This window comes from Nipponia nippon, unplaced genomic scaffold (assembly GCF_047370975.1).
Source record: "Nipponia nippon isolate SJK-2023a ecotype South Korea unplaced genomic scaffold, ASM4737097v1 scaffold_5, whole genome shotgun sequence".
Lineage (NCBI taxonomy): Eukaryota > Metazoa > Chordata > Aves > Pelecaniformes > Threskiornithidae > Nipponia > Nipponia nippon.
The window spans coordinates 27,239,123-27,254,894 of NW_028262369.1; the positions used below are offsets into that span (position 1 = coordinate 27,239,123).

Genomic DNA, 15,772 nt, shown 5'->3' on the forward strand with positions numbered 1-15,772 from the left:
CTCTTCCTGTTCATTAGCACATCATGCACATCCCAAGCAGACCAGATAAACACAGAAATTAACTGTCCTCAATGTAGGGCAAGTGAGAAAGGTAACATGACTGCTAGAGAGCCAGTAATTTAAAATGTTTGCTGTGGGTGATGTCTGTGTCTAACAAAACAACCCAGTAAGTTTTGCAGAATGAAATATATTTACTCATTTGAGCAAGTTCGGTCTGCAGCAAAGCAGCTCTGAGAATATGTCTAAATTAAATATGCTTCATGTTTCCATTGAGTTGTGCTTTGGAAACTACACACATAGTAATAAACCCAGGAAACAAATGAGATCTGCAGAGAATCACTGAGGAGGTTTCCAGATATTAGAGTGCAAAACCCACTTGCTGCTTCAGTTGGATTCCTGTTCAAGAAGCAGCCACTGTGGGAGGGGACAGCCATGGAAGAGCAGAGGGACAGCTCTGGTTTAGAGCGCTGCGCTGGGAAACACCCTGTACTGGAAGAGGAAAAACAGAAAGAAAAATTAAAATCAGAATAAAGACAAATTCCAGAAAAGAAGCCCAGTGGATTGTCTTGTGGTTGTGGCAGAGGAGAGCAGCGGCTCACCCTGTCTGGTCGGGCGATCCCTCCACCTCCCAGGCCCACGCCAGGACAGAGCCGAGGTGTCCAGCATTCACGGCACACAGCGCCTGTGGCACGTGGCTCCGCTCGCTCCACGCCTCGTGGCAAAAGGGGGAGGCCCTGGAGCCCCTGCACTGGAAAAGCCACTCTCTGCTCTCTCTACCCTACCATCACTTAAATGCTGACTCCCTCCCCCCCCTTTTTTTTTATTACCAACAAAAATAACTCTTCATTGCCCCAAGCTCTACCCACCATGTGATCATGTACATCTCCACCACGGATCTGTAAAATGCAGCATCATGATCTGGCAATGTTTTACACTGGAGCACACAAAGGGTATGCAGTGTAAAGTATCTCTCTCAGCTTAAAGACATGCTCTGTCTTGGAGGAGTTTTGTCCTAAGCTGCCACACTCTGAGCCCGATTTGCAAGCAGAAGCTCCTGCTCCCTGCAACGGCTGAGGGAGAGCCATGCACCCTGCTCGAGCTAAACTGGAACATGTTGCAGCAGTGGGAGCTGCTGCACAGCACTGCAGCTTGCAACTGGCTCCATCTTTGCAACTACCGTAGTGATTAATCTCTGTTTCCACAGGTTTTTTGATGCAGGAATTTAGATTAGTCCCAATATCATTGGGACTTTTCATTTGTCCATCTCAAAGTCCTTTCATTTGATCCATCTCAAAGCAGAGCTGGTGCTTGTGTTTTTACACCTGTCCAGAATACCTTGGCTTTTGCGTTTGGAACAACTTACCTTCACTTAGAAATTTTTCATGATGCAGCACAGTGTTATTTTCTAGCTGAGGCTGGCATGAACAGTGCACAAGTACTTAAGCTGAAATAGTCTAACACAAATAGGCTTTTATACTGCATCACAGTCTGACATAGAAAATTGCCGCACTTCTCTTACCAAAATGTTGCAGGGCCATAATCATAGCTGCTATCTGCTCAATGGTGCATCAGCACCCAGCCGGGTACGTCAGCAAAGGTGCAAGGGGAAAAAGAGAACTTCATGCAGAGGTTCTTGCAATTGAAATCCCTAGTTTGTGGAAAAAAAAAAAAACCCACATGTGGGACTAAACCCAGGCTATGAAATCTGATTTGCTTTTCTTTTCCAGAAATAACAACTTCAGAACAGCATTTTGCTGGACATGGCCTTCAGTTGAGGGGAAGTGACTTTTATTCCTGCTTATGCAGATGGAGAGTTGAAGCACACTTCCATGGAAACCCCACAGCCCTTTAAGAGTGAGTTTACTCAAGGGACTCAAGTGGCTGAGCCTTCTGCAGAGGCAACTCTTCCCTGCCTCCCGCTACATCACAACAGCCTCCTGTCCCGCTCTTCCAACCTCCAGCTAAAGCTGCTTTCTCCCAGGGTGAATCTGTGGTGGATGACTTGCAAAATGGCAAACCTTGTCACTGAAGGATGTTCAGATGTCCCAGTTCTGTGGTGTTTTGTTCATCAAGGAGCATCTCCCAAACAAATTGATTAAAAGTCTGCAACCAGGGAAGGAATAAGGATTGTGGAAGAAAAATAACTTCTCACACCACCTGAATTTAGGGATTTGGCCTGCCAGTTGGCCAAACTGAGGCCCTGTTTTACTGAGTTAAAGTATTTTAATTATTACTGTAGTAAAGCCTAAGACTCCTTCTCACGCACCTTGAACCTGTGGTTCTGGGTACTGCAGAGACTCAGTGAAGAGCTCGTCATACATAAAATGTTTGTTCTTTGGGCACGCCAAGATGGGACAGCTCATGCATCATGGTTAATGCTGAGGAAGGATGTGTCAGTAAGAGAATGCTTGAAACGCAATGTGCCTGTACATGCATACACCGGCTCTCCAGGAAGGCTTTAAATACTATTGTTTCTCATGCACAGAATTCTCTAGCAAAAAGTCCCTTTTGTCCATTATCACAGATAATAAGAATGGTCATTACCTCAGGTAAGGGAAACATGAAAGGGATGCAAAAGACTCTGCTTCCTGGCATAAATCAGTTCCAAAAGGTAGTAACTTCCTCTGAGTCTCCCAGGACTGTCTTCTGTGGTAGTCCTTATTAGATGGAGATAATCCCACCTGCTTTCAGAGCCAGACCTCTGGAGCACGTGAAGTACTGATCTGAGAGAGCACAGCAACTCCTGTGTCCCTGCTGAGAAGAAATAATGGCAAGCTCTCTGCTATGGCACCATGGTGTAGTAATTCTGCACTTTTTAAAAGTTATGAAAATCTCTGTAATGAGATTAAGTTTGGAGAAGTTTGGCTTTGTCTCTCCTCAGAACGCTCTGTGGAGCTGCCAGATGGCAGCTGTGAGCAGTCAAACTGCTGAAAACCTGCCTGCTCCATGCCAGCACCAGCGGGTAAGCAGTTCTAACAGGCAAGGTACAAGTCACTGGAACCTTGGAGGAAGAAAAACACCCTTCAGAGTGCAAATTGTATTAAAGTGTACCAAGGGAAATATGGGCTTTTCACATTTGCAGAGGCCTGACAGTCAGGAAATTTGGTTTTGTTTCCCACATCTGCTACAGATGTCTTCTATAATTCCTTTCTCTGTAACTCTGTTTTATCTCCTAGAAAATGTACCCTCTTCTCTCACAGTGGAGAAGAGAAGGTTGAGAAGGGCTGAGAACTGCCAAGGTGCCTTCCCAGGTCTGCTCTTGCTTGAGTCCCTTGGGCAGCATCATGTTAACCGCTTTCTGCCTCAAACTGACACCCCCGCTGCTTCCTCCTGCATGCAATTGTCATGTTACACAATGCAATTTTCATGTTACACAATTTAGGATTACGATGGAATTGCATCATCTGGGAGAAAGGGATGCTGGACTGCAAAGCAGAAGTGGATATGCCCTTCCGAGCAATAAGGTTTTACAGTGATAACCTGTTCCGTTAGCTCAGATTTCATCGCAATGAGATTAACCTTGTTCATGAAATGCTTCCTTAGATTAGGCTTTATGTTAAACCCATGACCCGTTTTCATTCTGGGGCTTTACAAAATAATCTGCATGCCTCAAAGTTTGAATTACTGAAGACAAATTGATCAAGTAAGCGTCCAGAAACTGTATTTATACAGTGGATGCTGATCCCCCCTTCTCATTCAAGTCCAGTCTCTGACCTAAGGGAATCTGGCCCACGGGTTGTGCTTCAAGTCAGAATTCGGCCTTCAGTAAAGACAAATTCACTTAATGCATTTTAAATGCAAGAGTCAAATCTGGCTGGGAAGAAAGCCCATGTCAGCTACCAGTCTTTTATTCTGTCATATTACCAGACTATGTGCTACAAAATCTAAGCCAGATGTGTTTATTAATAACAAAGATTTTCTCTCTAGGAATATCTGGCTACCTGATGGAGTTTAATTAACCCCGACACAGACAGCTGTCATAAAGAGTATTGAACCATTTCTTGTTCTCATCATTTGCATTTCAGGAATGTCCTAAAGGAAAAGGAGGAAGGATTCGTGGCAAATGCTGTCCATTAATTTGCCTGATCTTTTCCTTTCAAGAGGAATAATCACCAGTGAGAAGCAATGAAAACTGCAGATGGCATGTAAGAGTAAGTGTAATGTGCATCTATAAAATAAAATGTCCATTTGCCATGGACAAGAGCCAGTAAAAGAAACTCAGTGAAGCAGGCCAGATTTGCCCAGAGATTTTGCTCGGATCAACGTGGTCAGAATCTGACTGTCAGAAGACAAAATTTTCATTCTTTGAGCAGACCATTACATTGCTTTTTACATGCTCTTTTCATTTCAGAACCACTCCTTAAAGCAGCCTAAACTTCTGGGGTGTTCAAAACATTTCCAGATAAGCAGAGAGAGACTTCACAGGTGAAGTATAATAGCAATTCTTAAAAAGCCAGTTTGTCTTGACTTTTCATGTTCTTAGTAAATTAACTGGTTTTCTTTTTTCTTAGTATGTGTTTCAGTAATGAAGAAATGGTTTAGTGCATTTCTTTCATTCAGACTAGGCAAAAAACATTTAATCAATGAAATGTCTGGATCATATTCCGCGAAAATAGCCATCTGCAGTTTGTACTAACGTTTCAACCTTTCTGAGCCTGAGGCACCTCCTTATCTAACAGATTTTCATTATGCTCTAACATGCAGTGATGCCATCCCAGAGCTCTGCTAGGATCTCACACACTGCTTGCGGTTTAAATGTTAAATGCCTCCTCCCTGCTACTCTCAGTCAGAGGTGCACCCATGTAGCAGAGCCACCTCCCTCCTGGCACAGTGCAAATGTTTGATGGCTTTGTTGGAGAGCAGTAGGAGCAAGGAGGGCATCGTGAGGCAGTTACCAGCAGCTTTCATGATGGGTAGTTTTGGATCCTTGCTCACTTGTATTAGTACCAATGGATGTCTGCTTGCTTGCTTTTCTGCTGATTTCAGTGATGTAAGGTCAATACAGTATATTTATCAAAGTGTGAGTTGATCTACATTTGGTATCTTCCATAAACATTTGTAGGAACTGTGAGAGAGGGACAAAAACTTTACGTATCTCTTTGCTTTTCAGTGTTTACCTATTGTTAATGGTAAGCACATTGCAGTCTTGCCATTTGGGGTTCATCTCACCTGCCTATAAATATCTGAAAGGCAGGCCTCTGCTCCAAGACAGCCACCTGGGTCCCTTCCAACAGCAAATGGCAGGAACATGTGTTGCTACAGGGTGAAATATCTCTTCTGGGCCAGGATGAATTGCCAAGTGCTGGTTACTGTCAATTATTTCCATTGGCTACAGGAAAAGTGTGGACAAATAGCTGAGTAGATAGTCAAAATAAGGTGAGAAAAATAGTTGAAACCAGCTAATTTTTAGATAGTTAAAACAAGGTGAGACACATCTACCCTTTGCAGCTGTATCCATTTTGCTTTGATTTTCAAAGATCTGCTTGGTTTTACAAAACATAAGCAAGATTCTTGCTTTCAGGACAAAGCCAGGAAGATTAAAGAAGAAACTTCCTTCCCTCATTGGCACATTGTTATTCTTCCCTAGCCATGTACTACTGTTTTTTTAACCTCCTTCCTGCAAAGCACCTGGTAATGGGCACTCTGAGGCAGCTGCTGGATTGAAATGAACCTTCGCATGGGTTCAAGATGGAAATTCAGCAACTCTGAAGTCAGGAATTCTGATGTTTGAAATGAGTACTGAATCATGCACAGGCACACTGCTGAAGAGTTTACATTTGTCTGTCCCTTGCCCTTCCTCAATTACTACTTTGAAAGAACATCTTCTGTTCTACCAGTCTACACTGCAGGGAGCCAGTGTAAAACTTGTGTTGGGCTGCTCTTCCCTTGACTGACTTTTCTTTTTAACAGGAGAAACATATGCAAAACCCTACTCCTATCTAGTGCTCTATTTATGTGACAATCCATAGCAGTCCTTAACCAGAACTGCAAACCGAAAGGGGGCCCTATTAACATCATTGCTACCAATTATGGAATGAAGAAGAAAAACCCTAGTCTTTTAAAAATAAGAGACTAATTGTAGCAGTAGTTGTTAACTGTAATTAATTTGCAGGACTCTCAGAGGAATCCCTAATGGAAAGCCATATGTTATAGCCCACACCTGATGCTGGGAGAGACACTGCCTTTTACGCATATTTGCTGTGTAACTATTTTGCTTGTACAGCAGGATTTGGGGGAATGGTTTGGGTGAGTGGGTGGGTTTGCTAATATAAACTTAAAATTAGCCTAGTTCATATTTTAATGCTTTTTTTTTAACCTAGAACATTGTATGATTCCACCTTATTTTCTCACTCGTATTTACTTTCTGGCTGAAGGCAGGTGAAGGGAGCCAGGGAGCATACAGGGAGGGGGACAGCACCTGTGCATGCCAGGGCTGTTCTCTGATGGAGAGAAGTGACAGTCAAAACTGCTCAAGTGTTCTACTGGCTCCCCAGTGAACAGTGTGATTTAAAAAGTATTCCAAGAGGAACTACAGGGAATTAAAAGACCACTGAGGCTGACAGCTCCACTAGACCAACTTGTGGAAATGATTACAAAAAACCGAATCAGCAAGTCTATGGACAAACATAGTTGAGCAGGAGACTGTCAGTGTAGCTCTTGTAGAGAGAAGTCTCCTCCCAGATCTGTGCAAGCTCCTAGGAGACAAACCATGGCAAAGCATTTAATAATCATCTTACCCGACCTCATTACTAGCATGAAAAGCAATCAAATATGCTTTAAGACCAGGGAGGAGCACAGCAGGTAAGTGGTGTTAGAATCCAATGGGCTGGTAGAAGGGAAGGAGGACACACTGCCTAAGTACTGTGACTCGTGCAAGCCTAGCATCAAAAGCAAGAAGGTGGTAAGAGGATTCCCAGAAGAGACTGGGAGCAGGATTGTATAATGAGGTTACCACATGGACATGATGAAATAATTAAAAGTCATGGAGATCATGCTAAAGAAACTGGAATAGTGAACTTGGTTCTCAAGCTTCTTAATGTGATCTTAACTATCCCAGTATCACTGATGCTCATATGCATAAAAGGATGCTTTTATTTTATAACAATAAATGATTTGTTGGCTAGCCTCCTCATCTGATCCCTGGTAATTTAGATTAATGGCATTTATGTCTTTTATTTAAAGAAATGGTTATTGCAGCTTTCCCATGGTGCCAAAAGAAAGATGCCTATTGTTCTTCATGCTAATACTATAATTTTTAAAAGTCTAAGATGTTTTTTTATTCACTTGAACAGGGAATATGAATGGCAAAAGTGAATTACATTTGCATTGCATAAAATAAAGATGAAATCACTTTTGTGGAGTATATTATTTATATTGTTTGGCTACTGAAATTATATGATTCTGGGTAATCTGAAAGGATTGTAGTCAGATGTTAGTTCCTGTGGATGTAACTCACTAGTCATCCAGTATTATAAGCTTTCTTGTGCCATTCCCCTAGAGGATAAGAATTTTATGCCCAACGTTAAAGATGGTCACATTTTTAGCATAACTTGCAACAGCTCAGTCTTTATCTTTGGAGGGTGCTGGTTCAGTCCCATAGGAGGACTGCACATGGTCCTTTACATAATCTGGCAGATGCATTAAAATCCTGATAATTAGAGCTAATTTTATAAATTCAGAAAAAAAGTAGTTTACTCTCTGACTAGCCCTGCAATACTAGGTACAGTATCTTACCCATCATTTGTGCTTCAAGTTCTTTATTTTCTTCTGGTGATGAAGTCCACAATGGTGATCAGAAATCCCAGCAAATCTAGAGAATTTAGCTATGAAGAGCCGCTGGCCTGGTGTATTCAGGGAGGTAACTGGTAGAGCAGTTGTCAGTGGTAAGCGTGCATGAGGCAATGGCAGTAGCCTGGCTTTACAATTGGACGCCTTCTCTTGCAATCCTTTGGCACATCAGAAGGGGACTTTCTCAGCTTTTTCATCAATGGTAAAATGGAGAGATGATCTGATTTGTTAATTGTCTGGGAAGAGGAAAAAATCCAACATTGCTACAATTTTGTTGAACAATTTGGTTTTCATAATCTATATATCCATATTGCTAATTAATTGACATTCCCAGCTGTCCTTCACATTTCCCGTGAATTTACCTCACTCTAATAATTCAGTATCTTTTAAAATTTGACTTGAATGAAGCAATTTTTTTGGTCAACTAATTCTGATTGTTTCCAATTTGGGAGCCAGATATGACTTAGCACATCACTAATATCCCTCAACACTCTTCAGTTTTCATTTGGCCACTGGGGAATTCTTTAGTGGCTGAGTGTCAGGTTTTAATTACATGGCTTTGTTGGAAAGCTGTTTTGTATCAGTCCTTTACCCTTCTGAGCCACATAAACAAAACTGGAAAACTGAACTGCTGTTTGAAAAATGGGTATTGGAAGACAACATGTGCACAATGGCAGTTCACATACTTTTTGTATATCACTTAAAAATCACACGGTGCCCAAACTTGCAGCATTGTGCTGTCCAAAACACCAAACCATTAGGATTATATTCTGGAATTGTGCTGAGGGAGTTATGATACAGTTTCTCTGATAATTGGTATGTATAATTAGGTTATATTTCATTTAAAGAAAGCACCTAGCAAGATGAATTCTGATGCCAATCACATTAATTCACATGATGCAAGATTTTTAATTACATTCAGGTATCAGGAGACGCAGCAAAGTGCTTAACTCACATGGTTTGGTGGAGAAGTAGGCTACAGTCTGTTTTATAAACCTCTCTTCAACTTCCTTCAGACTGGCCCATCTTTCTTTTCTCTTCTCCAGCTCTCTCCTCAGCTCTCCCAGCCTGTGTTTCAGGCTGGCTGTGAGCCTTACGGCTATGATAGCACAGTCCTGAAGCTGAGCAAATGCAGATATCGGCACAGAGTCAGGGCTTTGCTAACCCATTGTTTGGAGATGGTACTTTCCTAGCAAGCACAGAGTGAGATCATGTCTGCTCATAAAAATGTGTAGGCAGACCACTGGATATCAAGGTAACGTCAATTATTCCTCCAAACTGCTGGCACATAGAGAGAAGCAGAGATTAAAAGCAAATCTGGCCTTAACACTGTTTATGTGTTGTGCTGTTCGGGGCTTGGCAAATGTTCTTAGCCAGCAAACCCACGGGGAATCTACTTACTCTGGCTATCCATCAGGCCCAGGACCATAAATCATTGTATGAGAAATAAGTAGCAGTGAAAAACATCAACATTATTTAACATCATAGAGCTCTTCCTCCAGAGAAAATACAGTTGCTACAGGCATGAAACACACCTTATGGATTTGGGATGTACTTGTGTCATGGCAAACAGAACCTGGCCTACCAAGTACATATGGAAGATTTTAGTGAGCCAACTTAGTGAGAGCTCTCTGTCGTTTTCTTAGCCTGCAGTGCTGACTCCAGCCTCCAGCTATGGATTGTACTTCTCTGGAGTCCCTGAAGAACACTTCTGAAGGTGGAAGTGCAGTGGGAAACAGGACATCAATTCTTATCGATCCTCCATCTACACCTCTACCCTGGCTAGATGAAAGCATCCCTTGCTAGCAGTACCCCTGAGTATTTTCCAGTGCTGGTCTTGCACTGGAGAGCACAAACAGAGCAGAAAATGCCATCCATCTTTCCTAGTTCAAAACAAGGACAAAATGTTTTCCAGTTTACTTATGTGAACAGCACAGCACCTTGGTAATTAGTAGTTTAGGGAGTTCTCATTCTGCCAGGTTTAATGAATATTAGCAATGTTGAGGAATACTGCTGTGAATAGCCAAACACTGCTGTAGTTGTTTATCAACGAAAATTTTCAATCTAGGTCAGGCACAGTGCAATTTATCAAGCAGTACCGGGTAAAATACAATTCTTGCTTAAAAAACAAAAGGAACACAGGGGAAAGCTATTATACACGGTATTAACTTAAAGAATTTGATCTTTAGACGTCTTTTAATGTCTTTGTGAGGCATTCTATAACATTTTAGTACTGTTAATGCCACAGTATTTGATCAGTTTGCATAGTAACAATCATATGTTAACACAGCAAACAGTTTTGCCCTGTGATGTTTTCTCCTAAGATTTTCTCCTAAATCTATATTCACATAGGTACCTTCTTTAAAGTCCTTAGATAGGAAAGTAACAGCAACATAGTGGATTATCTCGAGTGAAACCAAGCCGGTCCAAGTTTTTACATGGATTCAAGCCTTCTCCCAGGTCCTAGTATTTTGCATTTTTGTCTACACCAAGCTACCAATCACAAATAAAAAGCAGTCGTAAGCCACCCCTGACAATACAATGAGATGTTTACAAAAAAAATGAGATTTTAAAGTAACTGTTTATGTCCTTGGGGTTTGGCAGGGGAAAAGACCCTAGCATGGAATTTGCAAGTCCTGCCGACCAAAGAGCAACCAATATCTGTTCTTTTTTACTTTCCAGAAAAATGTTTGTTATAAATCTGGGATTAAGGCCAGGTGTGGTCACAAACAAATTTGGGAAGGTGAAGTAATTTTTATGTGCTGAAAGTAATTGCTTCCTGTTATGATTACCATAGCAATTAATGTAATTTTCTATAATACTCTTGGGAATAATAAAGTTGCTGGAGAAGAACAGCAAACAAATACCTTTGTCTGCTCTAGAAAACAGATTAGTACCAAACCTGGTTTGTTATATGGACAGCAGGAGAGCTGCATTGTCCTCGGCACTTCACTTTCTTGCTTTTAAATGCTTGGCTTAGTCAAAGTTATGAGAGACAATTAGGTTGCTGTCACTTAGCAACCATGACTGGGTTCAGGAGCAAAGCACTTTGGAACAGACAGTACTTGACTACTAAACATTACCTCTACAGCATACCTAGGATCACTCACTTCTGTTTAGAAACGGGGAGACTGGGGCACAGCAAAACAGTCAAAGTACCTTTTAAAAGTGTTCACATCCCATTTTTCAAGCCACTAGAGAGGCTTTATTTTTCCCTGATTTCCCACCATCCCATCACTCACACAGATGAGTTTGAGACAGTTAAGGACACAGATAAGCACCTAAGAGTGTCTCAAAGCATCTAGGTGCTAATGTCACCAAAGTCAACTGCAGTGAAACAACTACACACTGTGGATGTCCCAGTGGACCTCTCCTTCTGTACGTTCACATGTATCACTTAGGTGCTTTTGAGTTTCAAGCAGGTACTTAGGACGTACTTGGATGAATAGGAAGTTCTGAATGAAAAGATTACTGTAATTCTATATTTCCTGTAAATTATGGGACTTTGGTCCTTCAAAAACAGTAGACGTATCAAACATTGGTGACAAAAATATTATTCCTTTGTATAAAAGCACTTCAAGTAACTCCTTTTTCCCTCTCCCCAAAAAATCTTAAAACTCAGTGGATTTATAAAAACCCTACAGTCCTTTCTCTGTCTATTCTTGTAACATGCTGGCAGTGCTGGGGAAAGGAGTATGGGGAAAGGGACTATGTAGCACTGAGCACAACAGAGCAGACATTCTGGCCCAGACCTTGATGCATAGCCACAGTACAAATAATTACATATGTGCTGAGAGTTATTTGAGAAAATAAAGCATAGAAGACAGAAAAGTGACTAATTTAGAAGTATCACAATACTTTTAGTTAAGACTCAAGGCCTAATTCTGATATTGGTTAGAGACATTCATACCAGGGGCTCTGGAAGAACCAAGGCCAGCTGACACCGGTGCATACAAGGGCAGCATCAGGCCTCTTCTGCTTACAGCTGTGACCTGACAAAAGCACTCTTGACTCACAGATGCAGAGCGGGAGGCTCAGAACCACGCAGCATCATCCAAGAGTGAATCAAGTGTGTATTTTCCTAGGAGTTTAAACAGATTTGAAAAATGTTTGACATATTACAGGATGTAAGTAGAAGCCAATGGAAGTAGAAGCCCAGTGTAGCTGGTCTCAGAGCATTAATGGGTGAGGAGGCTTTTGCTGTGATATTCTAGCATCCAGCTGAACCGTTTGGTTCTGGAAGACTGAATAGATGTAGTTGAAAATACCAGTAGCCACGTATTTCTCATTACTTTTTGCTGCTGAAAAATGCAATGGAAAATGGAGGAAATTAATTTGGCTGGGACACGCGATGCTTGCCTGGTAGTCCTTAAGTATTTTGTTCAGCCCCAGTACACAGAAAAATGCCTGAATATCTTCAGTGAGGGTCCAATTCTCCGCTTGTCGCACGAGGCAGCAAAGCTGCGACTGGCTGGAGGGTGCTGCTGGTGTCTGGGGAAGAGCAGCTCTCTCTTGCTACGCCTCCTTGCCTAATCTCTGGCACTAGTGACCTGCTTTTTGATCATTCCCCAGAGGTTCAGCTTTACAAACATCATCTGCCAGGGATGCAGTTATGCAGCAGAAAGGGAGTCAACAGATACGAAGTAGAACCTGCAGCTATTGGGCCTTGGCAGCTGAAGAGCAATTGCCTCCCCTCAAAGCAGCTCAAAGCAGTAAGCAGAAGTGATTCACAGGAAAAGCCAGATTCCTTCCATTGTGATAGCAATATCACAAAAGTCTATATTTACCTGAATCCCTCGTTGTACCATCTCTAACCCTCTGTCCAGTCAAATTCCTGGTTAAATGCCAGCTACATGCATCTTGTGTGTATTTTTCTTCTTTATTACCCATCCACAGCTATTGTGCTGCTGGGGAGCCTTCTCCACACTGAGAGGCCTGTGCACTTCCATTAGCCATGAAGCTCAGTGTCTCCTTATGGAGCAAAGGATTTTGAAGCGCAGGAGAGGGAACAGAATCAATACAGACAGCAGAAGTCTAAGAAATGCTTACAGTCCTGTCTAATGGCACTCTTAGGCTTTACAATATGATGTTCAGAGCTCCTGGGAACTGCAGTCACAGCAGAAACAGTGAGATGAGTTGTCACTTCCATGTAAACAAGCAATATTCTGTAAAACTGCTAATACTGAGAGCTAGTGGCTACTTAGGGTTTCAAGGTTTCTATGTCTAAAGTTCTTGTGTTTTGAAAATGAAATTAGTACAAGATCCAACAACATTCTTGGTATATTAGACATGTATTAATTATGTTCTATAGAGAAACAAGATGACATTTAAATTGTTTCTAATAATGTAATTGCACTGTGAAACTACCATATTTCCTCATGCTAAAATAAGAAACAATGACAGTGATGATATTTTTGCTTTATTAAGAGATACTGTTCTTTTTAAACTTATGCTCCTCATTAGCACAAAATAATGGATAAGCACTGATCTAATTCTCAGGCTCAATTTATGCTTAACAATATGTTAAGTCTGCTCCGTAACTGCCAGAAAAATTATGCTCCTGGGTGTTTCCTTCAAATCCCTTTCTTAAGCATGTGCAGCATTCCTGCCTCCTAAAAACTTGTTCTATAAAAGGCTGTTATGTGTCTTTGATACTGTGGGATCATATTCTTCCTAGTCATTAGACTGGAAAGCCTATGTGTTGCCCGAACATTCATTAAAATATTCATATTCCAAATCGGTTTCAAGATGTACCTTAAAAAAACTCAGAAGAGCTTAGATTCCAAAAGTTACCAGGGATTAGTCTAACATTTTCCACTGAAACCTCAGAGTTTTAGGTACTGAACTGAACACAGTGTTCCTGAAAGAGCAAGACAAATTGGAACACTGTAAATGTTAGGGGAGGCATAAGCCAGAAGCCAAAACTTTTCCCTGAATCATCTTAAGCTGTGAGACTTGAAATCTGCACAAACATTGTTCCCTCCTGAGGCAGAAACAAGGAATAATTTGAAATCTGTAAGGCTGAAAATAACTTTCCCAAAAATCTTTCTCTCGCATTTCTGTTGCCACGTTAGACACTAGAAAAAGTACAGAAGTGTATGAACATTTGGGTGTGAACACTTGACAATGTGTCATGCTGTCGTGTGATCTGCCATTAAAAGCAAGTCACATGGGTGACTGTAATGCGAGCATTGCTGAGTATGATAGCATGAGCTTTGGCAGTTTCAGAAGAACAACATGAAAGCAACCTGCACTGAATTCTTTTCCTACAGCAGCACATCTGCATCCCCTCTGGATTGATGTCCTGGGTGGAGAATCTTTTTATCTCACCTGGTCCTTCTTTTCCTCTTTCTTCATGTGCTTTTCAAATAGCAGAAGAAAACAGATGGTGTACCCCTGGCATTGCGCCTCACAACTTTGTCCCAAATGAGCCTGAACCACAGCATGTTTTGCAGATTATGATAAAGCTGAACCTGGCTGTCTATTGCCCAGTGTCCTTGACAGGACAGATCAACACAGTTTTACAGATTTTATCTCTGGTGTAAATGACCAGACAGACCAATGCCTTCCACAGGCTTTCTGTTATCTGATATACGCTGTGGAGAGTCCTTTCTAACTCCATCCTTCCCTACTGTGTATGCTTGTTGCTCCTCTATTTCTCTTTTCCTGTATGTTACTGTGTGGGATTAGCAATGGATGTTGAGTACTGTTCAGATACAGCCCAATGATCTGCCCAATGATCTGCCTTCTATGGGTGTTTGAATTCCCCAAGTGTAACTTCCAGATTTAATTTAGTCCCATTATGTCACTGAAACAGAGTTCTGCACTCTCATTATTCTCTGTCCTGGGATATTTTATGCTTCCTCATGCTGCTCCAAAAAGACATGCAAGCAGCTGCACAAAGCATGTTTTGTGATGGTTTTATTTTTGGCTGGCTCATAATTAACAGTTACCTGGTGAGTTAAAGTATTATTCCACATCCCCTGTCTAACACTATAGAGTAACTGCTCAATGCAACGACTTTACCATTTCTTTTTTTATTATTTAAGATATTGTGGTATTCTGAATAAGTTAGAAAATTACTTTATTGAAATGTTACTGCTACCACTGAGGACTCTTAAGCCTCTCATACCACTTGCTGTTGCCAAGCTGATAAATATGAAACATTGCCTGTTGATAACCTGCAAGGAACATTATTTTCCTCAAGTGGAACAAGCTCTCCAGTTGTGACGTATTAGAGGGATCTTTACTCCAAATGCCACACATTAACATGCTAATCAGCAGCAAAGTGAAGAGTCAGAGCCAAAACCACTAACCCAAAAACTCATCAAAAGTTGAAGGAGATCACTTGCATGTTACTCACCAGTGAGGCTGGCATAGGTCTGCTGAAACTTTATGATCTTTTTGTTTTTTCTCCACAGAGCAGATGACATTTATGTGAGAGGTATTTTCCATACGGACTGGGTGCTTTAAATCCATACACAGAAGAAAGAATAATAAAAGACAACGGTGAATCACCACCCATGAATGAAAAGTGGAGTCAGAGGGGAGGGTGGTGTAAGAATTAGAGATATCCCCTGCAGTCCCAGAATGCCAGCCCCATCCTCTTCTACCTCCCTTTCACCTCCCTCTCCCGGGCCCAGGCCAAATTGCTGTCAATAATTAACCCAAACTTTCACTCTGCTTTCCCATGACTGACCTAGACTCCCTCTCCCCACAAATGATCTGATCACTTCATCTTAAAAAAATGCAGTTAATACACCTGAAAACAGTCCATGATCATCTGCTACACAGAGCATGCCAGCATCGTCCCTCTCTACAGGCCCTTGCTGAGTGGCTGCATTCCCAAATATCTGCCTTCTTCCAAGCTCCAAGGTTTGCCAAGGCAGCGTGCATATCTGAGTTGGCCAAACACTAGGTCACGCCACTCAAACTGCTGGTCACTTGAAGGTTTATAGCTACTTATTTTCCTTATAGTCTTATC

General features: G+C 41.6%; 1 long non-coding RNA gene across 1 annotated transcript; it reads left to right on the forward strand.

Annotated features, from left to right (window-relative positions):
- The first annotated feature begins 1,490 nt into the window (after positions 1-1,490).
- LOC148052095 (uncharacterized) lies at positions 1,491-15,564 on the forward strand. Its single transcript, XR_015699258.1, has 4 exons — positions 1,491-1,854; positions 4,026-4,151; positions 4,352-4,425; positions 15,210-15,564. It is a non-coding gene; the product is annotated as an uncharacterized LOC148052095 (long non-coding RNA).
- Positions 15,565-15,772: the final 208 nt, after the last annotated feature.